This window comes from Bison bison, unplaced genomic scaffold (assembly GCF_000754665.1).
Source record: "Bison bison bison isolate TAMUID 2011002044 unplaced genomic scaffold, Bison_UMD1.0 scf7180017864508, whole genome shotgun sequence".
Classification (NCBI taxonomy): Eukaryota; Metazoa; Chordata; class Mammalia; order Artiodactyla; family Bovidae; genus Bison; species Bison bison.
Genome location: NW_011495064.1, coordinates 9,259,308 through 9,271,784, shown reverse-complemented (window position 1 = coordinate 9,271,784; position 12,477 = coordinate 9,259,308).

The following is a 12,477-nucleotide window of genomic DNA, read 5'->3' as shown; positions in this document are numbered from 1 at the left end:
TATGAACTTCTGCAGATTTCTGATTCACAATCTATATTGCCATTGCATGGACCTTGTATAAACAGTGTTCAATATTAGTACGAAACACAGAAAGATGAGTGTTTAATAAAGGAATATTTAAAAGGTTAGCCTCTGTAAGCAATACAGAAAAGTAGAAAGATGTACTTTAAGTTGCAAATAGAAAGTTTACATTGAACTGTGTTTGGTTGGAATGCAAGCCACAGTAAATGACTCTTTAACGCCCTTTCGGAAAGACAAGTTGGGCATGAACCACTGCGATATTTCTCCAGTGACTAATCTAAAATAAATGATCTTAAATTACAAGGCAGCTTTAGCAACTAGTAAAACTTCTTCTGACTTAACAATTACTAGAGAGTTTCTGGATGTGTTTATTTTTTATAGCACTGGATGCTGTATTCTCTATGTGTGTTTATGACTAAGCAGGAAATTAGCTCCAGAAGAGAAGTTATAGGAAAGCTTTTTCCAACCAGTGAGAGTTTGCTCCGTGTCCATCTGGGAGATGTGGTTGTTTGGTTGGTTTCATCTGTCTTTTTCCTGGAATCACTGCTATAGTCACTTAGCATGGTCAGCCGGTTGTCTGTGAGAGGTATTTCTGTAAGCTCCTAGTGCATCCTTGTACTTGAGACATTTGTACAGATTGAGGCTTTAACAACGGGTGGAGAGTAGTATCTTACCAGGCTTGTGATGGTATGCTTTCCCTTCAAAGTTCGAAATAGGTCTTTCAGGCTCAGGGAAAAAGAAAAAAAGATAAAAAATAGCTTTCCCTTTTGATTTGAAGAAACTATGATTTTTTCTATTGTCTTGGCATAGACTTTTAATCTGTAACGTGAGCTTGCCTCCAGCAAATCATGTGTATAGGATGTTTTCCAAACTGAACCGCTCTGGAGGGATTTTGAAATGTCTTTATCCCAAATCACACGTAAAATTGTGTTACTAGAGAAAATTCAGATGGACATAAAAGCAATAAAAAGTCTCAACACATTTTAAGTAAGAAAGCCCTCTGGAGGAAAAAAAAAAGTGGAAATTAAAGAAAAACTGCTCAACTAAATAATTTCTGACTAACGAAAAATATGAACACGGGGAAAAAAGCAGACTGTTAACAATGCCAAATTAACAGACACCATCAGCAAACCTGAGCCATATGTGTATGTTCCAAAAGTCCTACATACCTTTCCAATTAGAACAATGAAATGATTCCTTTAATCAAATAAAAATCAGAACTACAATTTCCATTATTTTATGATAAGGAAAAAAATCACAAAAATCTGTAAATCCCAGTACTCCTTTTTCCAGATGTACCAATTTAATTTGTAATCGTAAGACACTGCCTGGTTTTAATGAATCTGTAACATATGGATCTGTTCATTTCACTGCCTTTGCATGTAAGGTCCCCAAGAGCAGACATCAATCTTGTTAACAGCAAACAACATCCTGGAGATTAAATATTTTTAGGGATAATCATTTCTATTACTCTGTCTCATTGCATTGTACATGTGCCCACATGAAGGTGCATGGTCTGTACGCTGGACATTTCTTACAGCTGGCTACCCAGCAGTTGGCCTTGCCTGTGTAATTAAGTATTTTAAAAGTCATTCATCCCACTGCATGTTTAGGTCAAACCAAATAGCACCAACTCTCTCCAAGGCAATGAGATCAGAATAATTGCCACTTCAGGCCAATGCGAGTCAGGCTGATTAGTTTTACCAAAATTTAGAGTTTTATTATGATTCTGCCACCAAAAAATAGGCATGGGCTTAGAGCAAATTAATGTGTAATTCGATTGCTTCCTTTAATGAGAGCATCACGTAATCTTCAGCGTTAAGTTAAAACCAAGTGTTGGCAGAGGCTGGGAGGATTTGTGCCATGTGTTGCTCAGTGGCTCACCTTTTCCAGGACGAAGGATAGGACTTCACCCACAGGTATGGTCCAGATGAGGCTCTGCCCTACAGGAGTTCCCAGGGGAAGAAGGACTTTGAAGACAAGGTGTGGGGAGGGAGTAAAAGCTGGCAGATGGAGAAGCTGACCACACAAGGACTGTTCAAGAAGGGACAGATTTCCTACTGTTGAGGTCACTTGTTGCTTCTATTTAAGAAACGCAGCCATACATACATCTGTCCAGCCATACATTTTCTACTTAGGATGGTGCTAGTTGGCCAAGAAATAGGACTTTTCACAGCTAATTTGTTTTTCTATAAATGGAAAGAATATTCTTTTTTGAAAAAATGTTTAAATGTTTTTTTGTATGTGTTGATTTTGGCTCGCTGAGTCTTCATTGCTGTGCATGGGCTTTCTCTAGTTACGGCGAGCGGGGGCTACTCGTTGCTGTGGTGCGCAGGCTTCTCATTGCGGTGGCTTTTCTTGCTGCAGAACATGGGCTCTAGGTGCGTAGGCTTCAGCAGTTGTGGTGCACAGGCTTAGTTGCTCCATGGCATGTGGAATCTTCCCAGACTAGGGACCAAACCCGTGTGCCCTACATGGGCAGGTGAATTCTTATCCATGGCACCACCACATAAGTGCTCATAGCTGTAGTTTTATCTGAGTGCATTTTTCCTTTTATTTGAAAGAAAAATATTTAGTGACAGGAAGTTGAATCTTGTTGATGTCCTGTCAGATCTATTCATAAACAGTATCTCCCTGGGGACTACTTAGCTGATATCATGAGGGACCGTAACTTGATCTTGTCCTATGAGGGATTCTCCTGTAAAATTCCCCACTCACTACATTTTAATGCAAAAGTTTATTGAGTTAACATTTACATGACCCTGAGGAATTAGTAACTCTAGATACACATTCTTACACTATGAGGTACGAGCATTTGCAGGTGGAGCATGAATACAGTACAGTTGTGCCTACCTGAGCTGGAAGAGAAGGAAACGGAGACCTTAGGGATTTCAGGGGCTTGGAAACAAACTGCTCCTATTCCTGAGTTTGGATGGAAGCCTTCTGGAATCTCCAACGTGTCAGAGATTTGGTTTCCCTCCTCTACCCTTACTAATATTCTGATTCCTGGCTTGATGACCCTTTATTATTAGTAGTATTTTGCAGGTGGGCTGCCCTGGGTCTTTGTAGCTAGGCGTGGGCTTTTCTCCAGTTGTGGTAAGCTGGGGCTACTCTTCCTTGCAGTGTGAGGGCTACTCAATGAGGTGGCTTCTCTTGGTGACATGTGCTGGCTCTGGAATACAGGCTCAGTAACTGGGGCACACAGGCTTCGTTTTTCCAAGGCATGTGGAATCTTCCTGGATCGGAGATTGAACCCATCTTCCCAGCATTGGCAGGCAGATTCCTAACCACTGGGCCACCAGGGAAGTCCAGATGGCCCTTTGTTATGTTGGCAGCATAAGTCACTTCTCTGAATGGAATTTAAATGTATAAGCCAACCCTATGCTTATTGATCTGCCTTTGGCACTGGGCTAGAAGTTCAGTGAGGCTAGAGAACTTGCCTGTCTTGTTCACAGGAATTCTGAGCACCCATTGCAGTGCCAGGCACATAATATGTGCTCAGTAAATATTCTGTTTAATTCTGGGTGAATGTGTAGTTTACCAAGTACGTCACATGAATCTCCTTTGTTGTTTTCCTTTGCTTGTGACAAAACGTCTTTTGTCCTAATTTCAGTCAATTTTCCGACTTGACTTTACATCAGTGAGTGAGTATAAATATCTTTTAATTTCTTTAGCCTGTGGATGTAAATGTCAAGTTTTACAGTGTAATAAAAATTTCTGTGAAAAGTCATTTGATCAAGGTGTCTTCGACTATTTAAAAAATGCCTCCCCAGTCTTCTGAGTGTGAAAATCAACATCTCACTTTTTTTTTTTCAGGCGTAAGGATAATCCCTGAGTAATTTAAGTTACCTCCGCACTCTCGAGTCCATAGGCCCACTAGTCAATGCTCACCAAGAGCAGCTCTCTTGTTTTCCTCAGGGAAAACTCAGTGAAAAATTCGTCTTTTTACTTTAATAACCAATTTTATTCCTACAGCTGCTTCAACTACAGAAATCATTCTTAAAAGTAGGCAAAATGACAGAAAAGTTAATAGTTCTTATATCCCATTTACCGTATTGTGGATGTGCTTAGTCTCTGTAATGTCTCTTTGTGATCCCATGGGCTGTAGCCCACCAAGCTCATCTGTCCATGGGCTATTCCAGGCAAGAATACTAGAGTGGCTTTCCACTTTCCTCCTCCAGGGGATCTTTCTGACCCAGGGATCGAACCCAAGTCTTCTGCATTGGTCGGCCCGTTCTTTACCGACTGAGCCATCAGAGGAAGTTCTCGTATATTGTAATATTTGCACACAACTCACTGATTAAGACCTACTGCTCTCTAGCACATGATATTTTAATTGTGTTCCCAACACATATTCCCAAATTTGTTGTTTACAACTCACAGTGTGTCTTCCAATGGAAGCAAATTGTTAAAGGTGATGTGTTTTCCAGGCTAGATCACTGCCGCTTGTTTCAGCTCTGTGCTGCTTACCATGGCCTTCCCTGATGCCTCAGTGGTAAAGAACCTGCCTGTGGTATTTATAGAAGAATATTATTTTCAGGAGAGAAAAATAGATTATTAATATGTGATGTTCTAGACTGTTAGGAAGGTGAGTGGCTAAGTATTAACTCCCCAAATGTGATCTACTTTTAAGAGGCTATCCTGGTGGCTCAGAGGTTAAAGCATCTGCCCACAATGCGGGAGACCGGGGTTCAATCCCTGGGTTAGGAAGATCCCCTGGAGAAGGAAATGGCAACCCACTCCAGTACTCTTGCTTGGAAAATCCCATGGAGGGAAGAACCTGGTAAGGTACAGTCCACAGGGTGGCAGAGAGTCGGACACAACTGAGCTACTTCACTTCACTTTCACTTTAAGGGAAGATTTTGTACTAGGTTGGCCAAGTAGTTTGTTCAGGTTTTCCCATAACGTCTTATGGACTTTTTGGCCAACCCAGTATATAAGAATTCTGAAGTAAATGTAGGTGTAGTGTTAGCCCATAACTTTACTGTCAATATAAGGAAGATAAACCATGCCTTTGGTAAAGTAAAAATTCAAATACAATAAAATGAAAATAAGAGTGTTACAACAGAACCTCTAAGAAAAAAATATAGCTATTATTTCTCTTTTATTAGATTCCTTCTATGTACCAAACATAGAAGTCTTATGTAATCTTGACATTAGTTTTGCACAGCAGAGGATATTACCTTATTTTACACGTGCAGAATTAGACTGGGAGAAGTTATGTAATGCTCAAGTTCAGCAAGCTGCCAGTGATAAAGACAGGATCCAAAGTACATTTTCAAACTTCTTTCCTGCACTGTTTCACTCTGCTATTCTATAAAGCAGAAAGATGCTGGCTTTGTGGTCTATGACAAAAAGGAAAGGAAGATCTGAGATAGTCTAACAAAATTTTTCTAAATAATAAATGAGGACCCTTGACTAAGTAAAATTAAGTTGCATTATTTGATTGGTACATATATATATATGTGCGTGCGTGTGTAACTGACTCACTTTGCTATACGCCTGAAACTAACACAAACCTGTAAATCAACTATATGCCAATAAAATTTTTTTAAAAAGAAAAAGACAGTAAGCAGTTTACCTTTTTGTGGTTTAATAAAAATTAAATGATATCATGGAAATAAGTTATGCACTTATTAGTATAGAGCCTGATGTATAATGAACCCTCAACAAAATTTATTTATTAAAATTGTAGTTGACTCTTGAACAATGTGAGGGTTAGGGACACTAACTTCTTACACAGTCAAAAATCCACATAAAACTTTAAACTCCCCCAAATTTAACTACTAATAACTACTGTTGACTGGAAGCCTCACCAAAAACATAAACAATCAATGCATATTTTTGTATGTATATCCACATATATTTTAGGCATCCATGACATACATAACATTTTCTTATTTTTTCAGTATTTCTAGCCTATATGGTTCATCTGCAAAGTTTTCAAATAGTCACAACTCTCCAAAATAGTTATTTAAAAGATCTGCATACAGGTGGGTACATGGCAGTTGAAACTTGTGTTGTTCAAAGTTCAACTGAATGATTACTGTAAGCATCATCCTAACGAATGAAATCATTGAGAGAGAGAAAAAAAAATCAAGAATTCTGTGGAATGGGGAAATAAGTAGGAAATATGTAAAGGGAAAGGAGGGTGTTAAAGAAATAAGAATGGGAATCATTCAAATGAGATAGAAGTTGATTTTTGAGTGGCAGAGAGATGGAGAAGAGGTTTAAAAAGAAGCATCAGCTGAGTCTGTTAAATGTCCTGCTGTAAGGACAAATGAGGGGAAAGGAGAAAATGTCACCAAACTTGAAAAGCAGATTGTCCCTGGGGAGCAAAGAGGATCATGGTTTGTGTGATTGCCAAAGATGGGAAGATTGAAAGAGGTTAGGGTTTGTGTTTGATCACGTGAACCTGCTGTAAAGATTGTTTGTAGAAGATCTGGCAAAGACAGGACAGAATTAGAATAACCATTAGAAATGGCATCCTTGGAGCACTTCCTGTGAATCATCAGAAAGCAAAGGTTTGAGGGGAAAAGTAATTGATGCAGCACATCATCTCGGCCACTGCATCCGGGTGATCAGGCCTAGTTTTGGTGCTCAACAAACTCCCCTCAAATGAAAAACAGCGAATTTACAGCAAGAGGAATGGACGGGGAAGCTATGAGCAGGAGCTTCTGAAAGTAGGGGGAAAAATGGATTTAATTTAAAAATCACCTAATAAATTTTCAAGCTGACAGACTTGTCAGTGGGGAAACTTAAAAAATATATTATTTTGAAAACAATAACAGAATATTACATAAAACTTAAATGGTATGTGTGTGGGAAAACTCCTGTAATTTCCATCATGTTATATAATTAAAGTAATTTCTGTATATCCCCTTCTAGTCCTTTATTCATATGCAGTCATATTTTTACATAATTGCAACCACAATATACAGACAATTTGCATCTTGCTTTTTAATTTAGTTCAAGGGAAGTTTAGCTGTAATTATTTGAAAGGAAAAAATTAAGAAAAAATATTGGGTATAAATATTCAGTTACAAACGTAGGAAAGTTTCATTCATCAATTCTTACATATGGAAAGGAAAAGCAATAGAAATGGGATAACGTGATTCAGCTCCACTTTCCAGTTCTTACTGGAAAAAAAATCTTTCAAATTTATGGAATGGAATAAAATATTATAGCTAAAGGCACTGGTAACTTTTATAATATTTTGCTAAGCATTGCTTTATGCTAAGTCTTGATGCTTTCTGTTAAATTGCTGTTAATGCCTTACTGTAAAGATACACTTAGTAATAGAACAGTATTATTATTTATATTAATAAAGTGACACAATATAAACATTGTTTACCAACCTTGGAAAAACCTCATTTGATCTTTGCCTGAGGGACACAAGATAAATTAGAGGAATACAGTGGAGGAAAAATGACAGTGACATAGCATGGTTTTGGCTTTGGTATGAATTTCAGGCTAAAATGGTCCTGCAAAGGAAGCACAGTGGATGTGATGTCTAAAAATCACGGATGTTTCTACTCTGAATACATTTCGCCTGTGATTCATGAGTCTTGTGAAGTTTATAACTTTTTTTCTCTGGAGGCACCCCTTCACAAGTTCTATAATTTCCATAATATTCCTAAATTTTAAAAGCACTGGATCCACAGCTACAGCAGCTGCAGAAGATGAAAAAGACAGACCAGCTTTCTCCTCTCCATCAGGATTTTCTATTAACATGTTTGCAGCCCCTGACCACCCCCTCCCCTGCAGATCAGCATTTGAAGGTGGTCCAAATAAAGAGAAAGAGGGGATTCATTAGCTGATTGACTCTAAAGTTATTTTTTGAATTGAAAAAACAAACTTAAAACTATTAAACTATTTTAAAGTAATTTTGATTAGTTCACCAGTAGCTGTAACATTGAATCTTGAAGTAAAAAGATGGTAGACAGTCATGTGGCCAAATTTAAGAAAGCAACCTTGCTCTTTTGATTAAATAACACATTGTTCCTCCTCTAAACAAATAAGGTTCCAATCCATGTCCACAAAGTAGAGTTTAGTCAGCAAGCCACAAAAATAATGGGCCAGAGGGGAAAACTTCATGAAATTTTAATAATTCATTTCTAAGTATCCAAAATTCAGTCATTTCCCAAAGGCAGATGTCCCCAAGCATATTCATGTGTTTATGTGTTTTCTTTAAGACTTCAAAGGAAGGTTGTAAGTTGGGAATGGTATAAGATTTGATTATAAAAATGGCCAGTGAAGATCTTTGTGAATTTCAGTGGCCCGAGTTCTGGAGGGAGAGATAATGCAATCTATATTTTAATAATGGGACGTTAATTACATTAACCATAGTGCATGTGTGCTCAGTTGTGTCCGATTCTTTGCTAGCCCGTGGACTAACCCACCAGGCTCCTCCGTCCGTGGAATTTTCCTGGTGAGAATACTGGAGTGGATTGCTAGGGGATCTTCCCAACTCAAGGATGGAACCCGTGTCTCTTGCATTTCCTGCATCTTCACCACTGTGCCACCTGGGGACCCCACGTTAACATTACCAACATTCAAATATCTATGGAATATCCTAACCACATTGCAATTAGTATCTTATTTAGTGCCCACAAAATAGCCTATAAGATTGGTTCTATTATAACTATTTTCATTTTGTAAATGAGAAAAAACGAGATCACACAGTTAGCCAAGGATTTAATATTTGAACCCAAGTAGTCTGATTCTGTCCATAGCCACTAAGCAAAACACCTCAACCATGGCAAGGATCAAAATATAAACTAAACAGAAGATGAAAGTTAATTTTAAAATGGTTCTACTTCATGTCATAATCAAGTAGTTCTTATAAACAAACCCTTCCTTGGGAAACAACTATAAATTGGGGAAAGACCAAAACTGGACTGAAATCGAATGACACTCTACATTTGGAAGAGGGAGTGCCATGGAGAAGCCAATTTCACAGCATCTGGCCTCAGACAAGCCACGTGCGGCTGGCCTAGACTGAAACGAACACGTTTAATCTTACGACCTTGAAGAGCTCAAGAACAAAGCTTAAGGACTCACAATACCTGGGAAAGAGAGTGGGAAGAATGTTGGAAAGAGAAAATCACAGAGGTGGTGTTCAAAATTCCTCATGTAAACTTTTAAACCTTGGGCTATCCATGGATGCGGCAGATTTAAAGTAGTGCAGCCAAAGCAAACAGCGTATTTCAGCTTCTACCTAACCACACTGATTCAGACTTTTCTCTTTAGCTGAGTTAATTGCCTGCTAAGTGAAAAGATCAACCTTCTCTGGAGGAATATGGCAGAATCCAGAATCTCCATAATATAGCATTCAAAATCTTTAGCTGACAATCCAGAATTATTCAGTCTATAAAGAAGCAGAAACACATGATCCAAACTCTAAAGAAGACATTATCAATAAAGACCAACTCAGAGAGGGGACACATACTGAATTTCTAATTCAATTATTATAACTACTGAAAATATGCTTGCAACCACCATAATGAATAGGAACTCTCAGAAAAGAAGGTAAATGGTAAAAAAAAAAAAAAAAAAAAAATTAAATGGCAATTCCAGAACTGCAAAACACAAAGTATGAAATTAAAAAAAAAAAATTACTGAATGTGATTACGAGGAGATTTAAAAAGACAAAAAGGAGTCTGTTGAAACTGAAGGTGGATTAATCAGTTCAGTTCAGTTCGGTTGCTCAGTCATGTTCGACAGTCTTTCCAATGAGTCAACTCTTCGCATGAGGTGGCCAAAGTACTGAAGTTTCAGCTTTAGCATCATTCCTTCCAAAGAACACCCAGGACTGATCTCCTTTAGGATGGGCTGGTTGGATCTCCTTGCAGTCCAAGGGACTCTCAAGAGTCTTCTCCAACACCACAATTCAAAAGCATCAATTCTTCGGGGCTCAGCTTTCTTCACAGTCCAACTCTCACATCCATACATGACTACTGGAAAAACATAGCCTTGACTAAATGGACCTTTGTTGGCAAAGTAATGTCTCTGCTTTTGAATTTGCTATCTGGTTTGGTCATAACTTTCCTTCAAAGGAGTAAGCGTCTTTTAATTTCATGGCTGTAGTCACCATCTGCAGTGATTTTGGAGCCCAAAAAAATAAAGTCTGATGCTGTTTCCACTTCATCTATTTCCCATGAAGTGATGGGACCAGAAGCCATGATCTTTGTTTTCTGAATGTTGATCTTCAAGCCAACTTTTTCACTCTCTTCTTTCATTTTTATCAAGAGGCTTTTTAGTTCCTCTTCACTTTCTGCCATAAGGGTGGTATCATCTGCATATCTGAGGTTATTGATATTTCTCCCAGCAATCTTGATTCCAGCTTGTGCTTCTTCCAGCCCAGCGTTTCTCATGATGTACTCTGCATAGAAGTAAATAAGCAGGGTGACGATATACTGCCTTGATGTACTCCTTTTCCTATTTGGAACCAGTCTGTTGTTCCATGTCCCATTCTAACTATTGCTTCCTGACCTGCATACAGATTTCTCAAGAGGCAGGTCAGGTGGTCTGGTATTCCCATCTCTTTCAGAATTTTCCACAGATTATTGTGATCCACAGAGTCAGAGGCTTTGGCATAGTCAATAAAGCAGAAATAGATGTTTTTCTGAAACGCTCTTGCTTTTTCCATGATCCAGCGGATGTTGGCAATTTGGTCTCTGGTTCCTCTGCCTGTTCTAAAACCAGCTTGAACATCTGGAAGTTCACGGTTCATGTATTGATGAAGCCTGGCTTGGAGAATTTGGGGCATTACTTTACTAGCATGTGAGATGAGTGCAATTGTGTGGTAGTTTGAACATTCTTTGACATTGTCTTTCTTTGAGACTGGAATGAAAACTGATCTTTTCCAGTCCTGTGGCCACTGCTGAGTTTTCCAAATGTGCTGGCATATTGAGTGCAGCACTTTCACAGCATCATCTTTCAGGATTTGAAATAGCTCCACTGGAATTCCATCACCTCCACTAGCATTGTTCATAGTTATGCTTTCTAAGGCCCACTTGACTTCACATTCCAGGATGTCTGGCTCTAGGTGAGTGATGACACCATCGTGATTATCTGGGTCATGAAGCTCTTTTTTGTACAGTTCTTCTGTGTATTCTTGCCACCTCTTCTTAATATCTTCTGCTTCTGTTAGGTCCATATGATTTCTGTCCTTTATCGAGCTCATCTTTGCCTGAAATGTTCCCTTGGTATCTCTAATTTTCTTGAAGAGATCTCTAGTCTTTCCCATTCTATTGTTTTCCTCTATTTCTTTGCATTGATCACTGAGGAAGGCTTTCTTATCTCTCCTTGCTATTCTTTTGAACTCTGCATTCAGATGCTTATATCTTTCCTTTTCTCCTTTGCATTTCGCTTCTCTTCTTTTCACAGTTATTTGTAAGGCCTCCCCAGAGAGCCATTTTGCTTTTTTGCATTTCTTTTCCATGGGGATGGTCTTGATCCCTGTCTCCTGTACAATGTCACCAACCTCCGTCCATAGTTCATCAGGGACTCTATCAGATCTAGTCCCTTAAATCTATTTCTCCCTTCCACTGTATATTCTTAAGGGATTTGATTTAGGTCATACCTGAATGGTCTAGTGGTTTTCCCTACTTTCTTCAATTTCAGTCTGAATTTGGCAATAAGGAGCTCATGATCTGAGCCACAGTCACCTCCCAGTCTTGTTTTTGGTGACTGTATAGAGCTTCTCCATCTTTGGCTGCAAAGAATATAATCAATCTGATTTCAGTGTTGACCATGTGGTGATGTCCACGTGTAGAGTCTTCTCTTGTGTTGTTGGAAGAGGGTGTTTGCTATGACCAGTGCATTCTCTTGGCAAAGCTCTATTAGCCTTTGCCCTGCTTCATTTCGTATTCTAAGGCCAAATTTGCCTGTTACTCCAGGTGTTTCTTGACTTCCTACTTTTGCATTTCAGTCCCCTATAATGAAAAGAACATCTTTTTTGGGTGTTAGTTTTAAAAGGTCTTTACACTTTACTACCTCCTATGGCAGTGAGGAGATAACCCTCGTCCAAGGTAACGAGCAGCGGCTGCCCTTTACTGGAGCAGCTGTGAAGAGATACCCCACGTCCAAGGTAAGAGAAACCCAAGTAAGACAGTAGGTGTTGTAAGAGGGCATCAGAGGGCAGACACACTGAAACCATAATCACAGAAAACTAGTCAATCTAATCACACGGACCACAGCCTTGTCTAACTCAATGAAACCAAGCCATGCCTGTGGGGCCACCCAAGATGGACGGGTCATGGTGGAGAGGTCTGACAGAATGTGGTCCACTGGAGAATGGAATGGCAAACCACTTCAGTATTCTTGCCTTGAGAACCCCATGAACCGTATGAAAAGGCAAAATGATAGCATACTGAAAGAGGAACTCCTCAGGTCAGTAGGTGCCCAATATGCTACTGGAGATCAGTGGAGAAATAACTCCAGAAAGAATGA